We start from the raw sequence: 10911 nt of genomic DNA on the forward strand, positions 1-10911 counted from the left end.
TTCAGATTATAACACATCTTTTTAAAATTTATTGAGACATAATATTGTGAAAATTATAACACATCTTTTTAAAATTTATTGAGACATTATAGTGTGATATTACTGTGGTAAACCTGGTGCATCAGTTAGGAACTGTGTTGAAACCTTTTCACAGGAAAGTTACATATACTTTCCTAACCATGATCCACACTGAACTGTGACAGCCCATTGTGACACCATTCACAGCAGAAACTCATTACAAAGTAAACAATCTCCCAAATCATCATCTGTCCAGTTCAAGTTCAAACTTCCATAAAGTCCACTCCAAAGCAAAGTTTAGATGTGATGATTTTTCCTCGCATAGTTACAACTCTAGCATCGTTCTAACAGGTGTGAGCATATGAAGGGCAACTAGCTGTCAAGGATATCTGGTGAAGACAAAAGGATAAATAGATATCCTAAACCGAGACCTTTATTTAGTTGTTGTTCGATATAAGGGAGTATGCACTCAGATGTTGCCCTTTGGAGACTAAATGGCTTGAGCATATTCTCTAATCCGGGTAAGTGTACCTCAGCTATCAGAGGTAATCCTGCAATGAGATGAATATTTTGCTTGTTGCTTTTTCCTGTTATTTCTAAATTCATATTCTAGTCTAAAAAGATTTTCTTGGCCAGCAGGCAAGCTGAAATGGATGTTTCAGAGCTCTGAAGATGATGTTTGCTATTTGAACTTTGAACTTTACAGACAATGTTGTAAGTGTGCCATGAAGCTTGGTGTCTCCTACCCATGGAAGTGGAGAAGCAATACGTTGTAGTTTAGTTCTCCAAGCAGCCCTGCAAAGAATGGAAACATTGTAAAAGAGATATGTTTCTAAACAAGTAGAAAAAGTCAGTTAATTTCATTTGCTTTGCCCTTCTCCAGGTTCTGTTGCAGAACTGGGCAGAAATAACCTCCAAACTGATACGATAAACACCGCATTCAATCTGAAACATGCTTAATTATATATATATAGTCAGTTCTGGTATAACACATCCTTCGTTAATGCAAATTGGCAGTAACGTGATTGGAGAATAGGGAACACTGTTTATAAAATGCAAAATTGTAAAATGTGTGTTGGTTATAACATGATTAGATTGCCAAGACTTTGTGTTATTTGTATTGCGTGATTTTTGTATCGCAAAGGGTCACACAGGATCGCAACTATCGTGCTATAGAAAAATTGATTATTTGTTCATCCTAAACAACAGGCATTGGGGAATATAATTTATTTCAAACAATCAAAATTTTCAGTCAAATTTGGAACTGGAGACTTTGATGGGGATGTGGGAATGATCATCTTACATTAATATTAAGCTACATGTATGTAGAGAGATTGTATCAAGGATGCTTCACTCATCCAGAGAAAGAGTCCCATAATTGCCACCCAGGTTGACAGGATTTTAAGAAGGCATACAGTGTTTTAGCTTTTATTAATAGAGGGATCGAGTTCTGGAACCATGAGGTTATGCTGTAGCTGTACAAAACTCTGGTGCGGCCGCACTTGGAGCATTGTGTACAGTTCTGGTCACCGCATTATAAAAAGGATGTGGAAGCTTTGGACAGGGTGCAGAGGAGATTTACTAGGATGTTGCCTGGTATGGAGGGAAGGTCTTATGAGGAAAGGCTGAGGGACTTGAGGCTGTTTTCGTTAAAGAGAAGGTTGAGAGGTGACTTAATAGAGACATATAAGATAATCAGAGGGTTAGATAGGGTGGACAGGGAGAGCCTTTTTCCAAGTATGGCTATGGCGAGCACGAGGGGGCATAGCTTTAAATTGAGGGGTGATACATATAGGACAGATATCAGAGGTAGTTTCTTTACTCAGAGAGTAATAAGGGTATGGAATGCTTTGCCTGCAAGGTAATAGATTCGCCAACTTTAAGTACATTTAAGTCATCATTGGACAAACATATGGACGTACATGGAATAGTGTAGGTTAGATGGGCTTCAGATTGGTATGACTTGTCGGCGCAACATCGAGGGCCGAAGGGCCTGTACTGCGCTATATGTTCTATGTTCTAATATGATTTGAAGTAGGGCTAGGGTTAGTATTTATCCCTTAAATTATCATTCCAATCAAATTACCTGGTCATTTAACCCATTTTTGCTTATGGGAGCTTGTTGTGTTGCCATTTTCCAATATTATGACAATCTCTATGTTTGTTTCAGTTTGATGGGATGATACAGAGGGAGCTTTTATCCTCATGTAATTTGCCTGTGCCTGTACTTTGAGTGGTTGATAGGATTAGTGTAGAGGAGAAAGTGAGGACTGCAGATGCTGGAGATCAGAGCTGAAAATGTGTTGCTGGAAAAGCGCAGCAGGTCAGGCAGCATCCAAGGAGCAGGAGAATCGACATTTCGGGCATGAGCCCTTCTTCGATGAAGGTTTACTCTGCACCTAACCCCATGCTGTTAATCTGTTCTGAAAGTGTTTTGTGGGACACTGTGGAGAAAGGTTTCCTCTGTATCTAAGCCCACACTATACCTATCCTCCAACTCCTCTCCAATTCCTTCCAGTTGTGTGGAATGCACTCACCCAGGTCAATTCTTACTTGGAACCAGGGTAACATGCAATGGCTTCTTAACAATATTAGGACCAATTTCATTACTGGGCCATGCTCCAGTGTGGTTGGGGAGAGTTTCAACTAAATTGTCATGAGGATTGGCAGCATCACACAGAGGAGTAGAGAGGAATAAGACCATGAAATAAGAGAATGGGACAGTATGTGAGAAGAGATTAGCTCCATATCAGAAAGGAGCAGATTTACAAGGATTGTAAGGACCATAAAGATAGATTTACAATGTTTGTTTATAAACGTAGTGAGTAACATTGGTGAACTTCAAACACAGCTAGCCATGTGATGATTTGATGTAGTCATAGACAGTGAAATGTGGCTTAAAAATGTTAAGGACTGGTTGGTTAATACTCAATACTATAAAGTCTTCAGAAAAGATAGAGAAGGGGGAGAAAAGAGATTTAAGTTATCAGTACAGTTTAGAAGGTATTGTTGAAGGTACCAGTACATATACAAGTTGTTGTTGTATCACACCAATTCTGCACCTGCCTTGAGAATATTTGATATTGATTCGGTGTGATTGATATGGAAAATGAACTGAACTGCAGTGTGAAAAGGAATAGATGGATAACCAAATGAAAGATAAGCCTTGAAGAGGTTTATGAAGGTGTGGAGGAATATAGATAGAGAGAACGGAATGAAGACAAGTGTGCGTCATGTTGCCAGATTATGATGACTGGAAGGCTGACCTCATCGTTGAACCAGTGAGATGACGCAAAGCACGCGAAAGCATGAATGTTATCAGTTTTGTTCACAAAGTTCACAATAAAGGTAAATAATAACATACAAAATAAGAGAAATAGATTCATACCATTAGTAAAAACAACACAGCTTCTATTGTTGAAGGATTTGTTGGTTCCATCTTGTGATGAAGTTATCTGAAAGAACAAGATTCAATTTAATTTAAGAAGTGTTTAATTCTTCCATAAATCCATCGCCTTCCACAACTCTTTCGAACCCCAGATCTACTCACCTATTTAATCAGCTGTCACAACTGACAGATATCCTCCCCTTTCACGGAATCTTTGTCCCCCAACCTCTTTCAGTTCAGTTATAGACATTTTTTGTAAACAATTTCTGATTTTGAACGGTAAAAGAAATAAAACTTCAAGATAATCACCCATCCTTCAAACACTGAATCCCATTCCCACACAATTATTTCTTGCAGTTCTTTGTGGAACAAATGAGTTGAGCGGTATTTTTAAACTTAATTAGTTCAATAAAACACAATAAGATGGCAGGGCAGATGGTGTATTGCAGCTGTAACATGTGGAAGCAATGGACACCTCTCTGATCAACAACAACCACCTGTGTAGTAATGTCTTAAGCTTGATGTTGGTGAATTAGGGTCTGAGCTTTGGACACTGCATCAAGGGTGAAAAAATTATCCGGGCATTTGCTTCCAAGAGGCAGTCACACCCCTTTTCTCCAGAACTGGAGAAAAACAAATGGGTAAGGCTTGCCATCAACCATCTCCATTGTATAACAATGCCTTTCAGCTTTAAACCATTCTGGGTAAACAGTACAAGTTGGTCATATGGCTGAAGTGCTTTATTATCTGAAGACCCAAGGTTGTTTGCAAAGAACTCCACTGTAGAATGTCAGCCACACACCAGGGCTGTAACACCGAAGCTAATTTAAACTTGGAGTGACGACATCTTTACAAAGCCTCCTAGCCTGATCGCTAAATCCAGGTCTGCCTGTAGAGAAATCCCACTCCTTGCTACAGACAAACGTTTAGTCTCCCCTAGAATTAGGAAACACAGCTTCAAAATATGGGGTCACCCATTTAAGGTAGATGTGAGGAAGAATTCATTGTCATTAGTGCTTGGAGTTGTCTCTCCTAGTGAACAGTGTAAGTGGTGATCACTGAATATATTCAAGGCAGAGTTAGACTGAGATGGGTGTGAAGGATTATGAGGGGACAGACAGCAAAGTGGAAATAAAGTCTCATCAGAACAACCATGGCTTTATTGACTGGTGGAGCAGGTTGAGTGGGCAGGTGACTTTTACTTGCTCCTATTCTTTGCATTTTTATGACTTGGCACTCAGATTGTTTCTGGAGCCTGTTCCACTACAAATCTCTCACTCATAGTTTCATAGTTTAATAGTAATGGAAGGAGGAGTAGGCCATTTGGCCCATCAAGCCTGTTCCGCCATTCATTAAGATCATTGCTGATCTGTCCATCATCTCAGCTCCTCCTACCTTCATTATCACCATAACCTTTAATTCCATAACATGCAAAAACCCATATATGTTCTGAATATATTTAATGAAGCTGCCTCTACTGCTTCCTTGTGCAGAGAATTCCATAGATTCACTGCTGTCTGGGAAAAGCAGTTCCTCCTCATCTCTGTCCTAAATGTACTCCGTGTAATCCTGAGGCCTTGTCCCCCTCAACCTAGTCACACCTATCAGTGAAAACAACTTGCCTGCCTCTTTCTTACCTATCCCATTAATAATTTTATGTGTTTTTTTATAAGATCCTCTCTTATTCTTCAAAATTCTAGTGAGTACTCTCAATCAGAACAGATGGCTCCATTTCATTTTATGGTCTTCTCTAATCTCTTCAAAGCTCACAAAACCTTCTCATCATTTGGGTTGATGTGTACATAACTGGAACACTAGGGACTATTTGGCTCAATGCTCCTCTGTAAGGTTTTTCTGTCCTTAAACACGGCATTACTCATCTCCATGACTGTTTCAACTATCACCTCACCCAAGATCAGGCACTCATTATTGACTGCCCAGATTGATCTAATCATCCTGGAGCATCTTATCCCAACCAGTGTAAATACACTTTTTCCCTTTGTAAACAAGCCTCAAAGCCTTGAACACTTCAATCAGATCTCCCCTTGACCTACTCCAGTTGAGTAGAGGTTGGAGTTATTTAATGCCTCCTTGGACTTTCCTAATTTCTTTAGAGTCACATCAGAAAATCTCTCTGGGCCCTCGCTATGGCCTCATGCCCAAAGAACAATACAACACTGGGACACTTTCTTCTATTCATGTCTCACTGAATGAACTATATGTTTGATATTGCCTGTTTCTTTTTGTTCTCTAAATTTTAGAGTCTAAGACACTTTTTAAACAAGAACACCACTGGTTTTCCTTTTGTACGGCTTCAAAGTCTTGTCTTCTGAAGGGTAAAGATTTGGGTATCTGATGCATGATAGACTCACAAATGCTATGTTAAAATCAGTGTCTCTATTTTTCCATTGCTAATACATTTATTGTTTAGGGTCTAGCTCCATTCAAGATTACAGAGATAATACATAATCTCACATTTCTATGCAAGAAACCACACAATGTAAGCTGTTGTGTCCACCTGATAACTCTTATACTCTTCCTCAAACTCCATACATAACAGCAATGCTTTTAATAACTCTGTAAAGATGCTGAGAATCTATATCTTTCACTAATGGGAAGATTCAAAACACACAAAGAGTGGCAGGTGAATTCTTCCCCCAAATCCACCAAAGCACTGTGGAACTTTGAACCATAGGGGCAATTGTTGGGAGAAAGCCACTTCCAGAAGTTGACATTTAAACATGGGAGAGAGCCAACCCATGACTGGAGGAGCTGTGAGCAGTTAGGAAGGCAAGTTACATTATTGAGGGAGTCACCAGGGGAGCTGAAGCTGCCTTTTGCCATGGGCTGGAACTTTTGTTGAGCAGGAGAGGGTGCATTGGGTGGAGAAGGTGGTAGCAATATGATTCAGTGGAAGAGAAGACTGTAAGAGGGGTGGGCGAGTAGGAGATTGCAAGAGTAGTGGGGTTGAGGAGTGGTCTGCAAGATGAATTGGTGGAGAGGAGACAAGAGAACTGTAGGGCGGAGACTGCAAGTAAGTGGGCCACAAAATTTTGGACAGGAGGAAAAAGTTTCAAGTAGATTTTGGATATGGAAGCTATAAGCAGTAAGAGAAGCTGGAGGCTACAAAGGGTTAAGGGGAGAAGGAGCCTACAAAGGAGGCAGAGCAGTTTTAAACCCATCAGAAAATAAATATTCAGCTAACTGGGAGTCAAGAAAACTTGAAATCACTGGGATAATGAATTCTTTGCAAATGAATGTGGAATCTGCACTTTTAGGCTGCAGAGGTTCAGGAGCTACTATGTGGGTATAAACTTGTGGTGGTTCTACCAGTTGTTAAATTTAAGTCTGAGATTCAGTGAGATGCCTGTCTAAAATGTTCCAGCTTAATGCAAGAGAAACATAGTAATTGTGACCTCAACCATTTGTATCAGGTGTTTGAGATGATACTTGTTTGGGTGTGGGAGATGTGTGTCAGTTATTTTATCTTTTAAAATAACTTTTGTTTTAACTTATATCCATTGTTTTGTACCAATTTAAGTACTGTGGTGTCTAGGAAACTAATGCGTTACTTGTGTGCTCTACCTCATTCCTGATGAAGGGCTTTTGCCCGAAATGTTGATTTTCCTGCTCCTTGGATGCTGCCTGAACTGCTGTGCTTTTCCAGCACCACTCTAATCTTGACTCTGATCTCCAGCATCTGCAGTTCTCATTTTCGCCTACTCTACCTTTATGTGTAATGGTGCATTGATACTTTTGGAGGATATTGTTTAACCCTACTAATTCTGTTTTTGTCTGAATCCAATATCCCATGTATCAAAACAAATGCAAAATGATATTATTTTGTTGTAACTGTATCACCTAATAAATGAGTTAGTGAGGACAGAAAGGAGCCCTGAAAACAAAAATATAGCCCTCAAAAATAAATAATACCCCCCAAGAAAATCTCAAAATGAGCTCTCATAAATTGTCCTGGTAAGAGGATGTGTGCTCGACACAGAATGGTCTGCTAGATGAAAATGAGTGGTTATTAAGGAATAGACATATTTAACAATTACAGCAGATGTACGCTGCACAGAGATTGGTCCAATGTGCTGGGCAGACTAGAACACAGTTCATGGTTGAGGTAACTGTACTTACTGACTTGTCAGAAGTTCAGACACAAAACATCAGACATTTAACCTGCATTGTTCAAACATTCAAGAAAACAGACAACATTTCAATGACTGAAAGATGAAAGCTGTTCTTTCTTACCTCAAGTGGTTTCATAATTAAAACAATGGTTCACACACGGTAAGTCAGTAGATTCTGTCAGACCCTTACCACCGTCAGGCAGTGAGTCTTTTAGGAAGGAATAGACTGAATTAGTAGATGAGATGGTTTTTAAAGGATTGCAAGAGTACACAGCTGGAAATTCCAAAGCATAAAATAACGTAGTTCCTTCCTCAAATTGATTAATAATCAGCAACTGTGAGGCAAGTGAAACAAGATATGAACAAGTTCCTTGTAAAAGGACTGTGAAGTTTCTGGAACAAAACAATAAAATTCAGCAAGATACTGAATGAGAATCAGAACTGCACATAATGTTAAAACTTCAGGCTGGGTTTTGTGCTCCCTGACAGTGAGTTTGAAGGTTGTGTGGATGAGGCAGAAAATCCACCTGGTGACCAGCCTATCACCCAATAGCCCTCCCCCTACCTGTCTAACATTTTACAAGAGTGGGGGAGCCTGACCCCGATGACATTCCAGACTTACCAAAAGCCCAGGTGCCTCTTTGTTAGACATATGTGTACTCCCAGCAGTGGCCACCAATCCTGTTTAGCACTGCTGGAGCTGTTGGCTGAACCTCAATCTAAATACGTGCAAAAGTTTTGCCTTAAAGCAATTAAAATTGTTCCCAGCATTTAATTGCTGTCGGGCAACCTTTAAGATTGTGAATACTTTTGCCACTGACATTTTAGCTGAGGGAGTGCATAGAAGCCATGCTACCTTTTGAAACGCTGCCTATGAATTCCTTTCTCCATCTGACTTCTTCTCCTTGTAGTATGTATGGTAGCCTTAAATGGACAAAATGAACACTATACTTAAAACACTGCATACCCACACCCTGACAAAAACACCAGATAGATAATCTCTGAAACAGGACCATGTGTACACTCCCTGAGAAGAGGACACTGAGCAGACTCCCTGATTGTACGTGAACATTTTCCAGACAGACTCCAAGATAGTATCATATACATATTTGTTGATTCAAGCTGATGTAGACACCTGCTAAAACAGGACCATGCATCCACGCCCTGAAACAGCCTCATGCTTGAATGCATCACTTTACACTTCTCAGTATTAAGTTCTATCTTCTACTTTCCTACCCTTGCTGTTGACTATCCATGCTGAAAATGTGTTGCTGGAAAAGCGCAGCAGGTCAGACAGCATCCAAGGAACAGGAGAATCGACGTTCCGGGCATAAGCCCTTCTTCAGGAATTTTTTCGATATGGCTAGGAAGAAATATTTGTTTAGTGTATGGATTCTTCTGTGGATGAAGAACAGTAGAGGTCCTTTGCAGGTCTGTGAGAGTGTTGTCCTGAGCTGGGGTAGGTCTAATTGCAGGCAATGTAGGTAGCGGCGCATGGCTGCAAGCGTGGAGCGGAGGATCCGTAGGGAGGTCTGTTGCTGGAGGCTTAGGATTTGTTGTAGGTACTGGTTGTCCTGGTTGGGTCCAAATTTTGTTGGTCGGAACGTAGTCTGGAGTCCGTGCGGGATCAGTCGGTTCCGTAGGCAGGTGCTGAGGAAGGAGATGTGGCTGTGGTAGCGAGTCTGTTTGAGAACGTGGCTGAAGAGCTTCTGTGCAGAGGAGATTACCTGGGGGGTGCAGTGAGAGAGGGACTCACTGAAATCCTTGTAGAGAGAGGAAGAGAGCTTCTTCAAGGAAGGCATCCTTGCAAGAGGATTCGCAGTAGGTTAAAATCTTCGAGGAGAAAGTGAGGACTGCAGATGCTGGAGATCAGAGCTGAAAATGTGTTGCTGGAAAAGCGCAGCAGGTCAGGCAGCATCCAAGGAACAGAAGAATCGACGTTTCGGGCCTTTCCTGAAGAAGTAATCTCCTTCAGTCCCACAATCCTCCAAGGTAGTTGCATTTCTTCAATCTGGTCCCTTGACTGTCTTTGATTTCCATCACCACAGATTGGCAGCTATATCATCAACCATATGGGCCTCTCTTAATCTCTCTGCCTTTGTATTGCCCTCTCTAACTTTAGATTTGGGGTAGTAGAACTGTAGAAAGAGTGTTAAACTAATGGAGAATGGTGGGTAGGTAGACTAAAAGCAAAAGGATGTGACAGCAAGGTCAATGATTTTGATGATACCCAGAGTGTGACATGAAGAAACAGATCGTACAAACAGAAAAATAAGCAGAAAATATAATCAGAGGGGGGAAAATCATTAAGAAAAAAACAAAATTAATGTCTCTTTACTTAAGTGTATATAATATTGGAATAAAATAAATGAATTAACGGAACAAATTGTTTATGGGCATGATCTTTTAGCCAGTATGGAGCTCTGCCTCCAAGGAGATCAAGGTTGAGAACAAAGTATTCAGGGCATATGACTTTTCAAACACAGGCAAGAAGTAAAGGGTGGTGGGGCAGCTTTGATAATATGGGATAGACCAAGTACTATAGCAAGAAATGGTCTTGTATTAAATGATCTTAAAGTCATTTCAGGGAAAGTAACAAATAACAAGGGGAAGAGGAAACAGAGTCAGCATGACTTAGTGAAGGGAAAATCGTTTGAGGAGGTAACAACCAGGATTGGTAAAAGGAAATGAGTAGATGTGATATACATATATACATATAAGTTTCCAAAGGTATTTTACCAGGTACAACACTTAATAAGATAAGGGCCTACAGTTTTGGGGCAGTATATTAGAACGGATAGGGGATTGGTTAACTGATAGAAGACACTGATAGTGTTGTGATAAAGGGATACCTTGAGGGTGGTAACCTATAACTAGTGGCATGCCACAGGTGTCAGTGATGGGACTACAATCATTTTCAAGATGTAATAATGACTTGGATAAGGGAAGTGAATATACTATCGCCAAGTTTGTGGATGACAAGTACTGAGGATGAGCTGAAAATGTGTTGCTGGAAAAGCGCAGCAGTTCATGCAGCATCCAGGGAACAGGAGAATCGACGTTTCGGGCATAAGCCCTTCTTCAGGAATTCCTGAAGAAGGGCTTATGCCCGAAACGTCGATTCTCCTGTTCCCTGGATGCTGCCTGACCTGCTGCGCTTTTCCAGCAACACATTTTCAGCTCTGATCTCCAGCATCTGCAGACCTCACTTTCTCCCCCAGTACTGAGGATGACACAATCAGTCTATAGAAGGATATAGACAGGGCAAGTGAGGGACAAAAACTTGTTAGATGAAATATAATGTGGAGAAATGTGAGTCATAGGGTCATACATTTTCAGAGCACAGAAACTGACCCTTCGGTTTAATTCATC

At 40.6% G+C, this 10911-nt stretch overlaps 1 long non-coding RNA gene across 1 annotated transcript; it reads right to left on the reverse strand.

Annotated features, from left to right (window-relative positions):
• Positions 1-7812, reverse strand: LOC122561919 (uncharacterized). Its single transcript, XR_006315150.2, has 3 exons — positions 7661-7812; positions 3407-3473; positions 1-813 (listed from the first exon to the last, which is right to left on the reverse strand). It is a non-coding gene; the product is annotated as an uncharacterized LOC122561919 (long non-coding RNA).
• Between the last annotated feature and the right edge of the window lie 3099 nt (positions 7813-10911).

Source organism: Chiloscyllium plagiosum, unplaced genomic scaffold, assembly GCF_037043375.1.
Source record: "Chiloscyllium plagiosum isolate Xiang-an unplaced genomic scaffold, Cpla_swu_hap1 HiC_scaffold_25, whole genome shotgun sequence".
Classification (NCBI taxonomy): Eukaryota; Metazoa; Chordata; class Chondrichthyes; order Orectolobiformes; family Hemiscylliidae; genus Chiloscyllium; species Chiloscyllium plagiosum.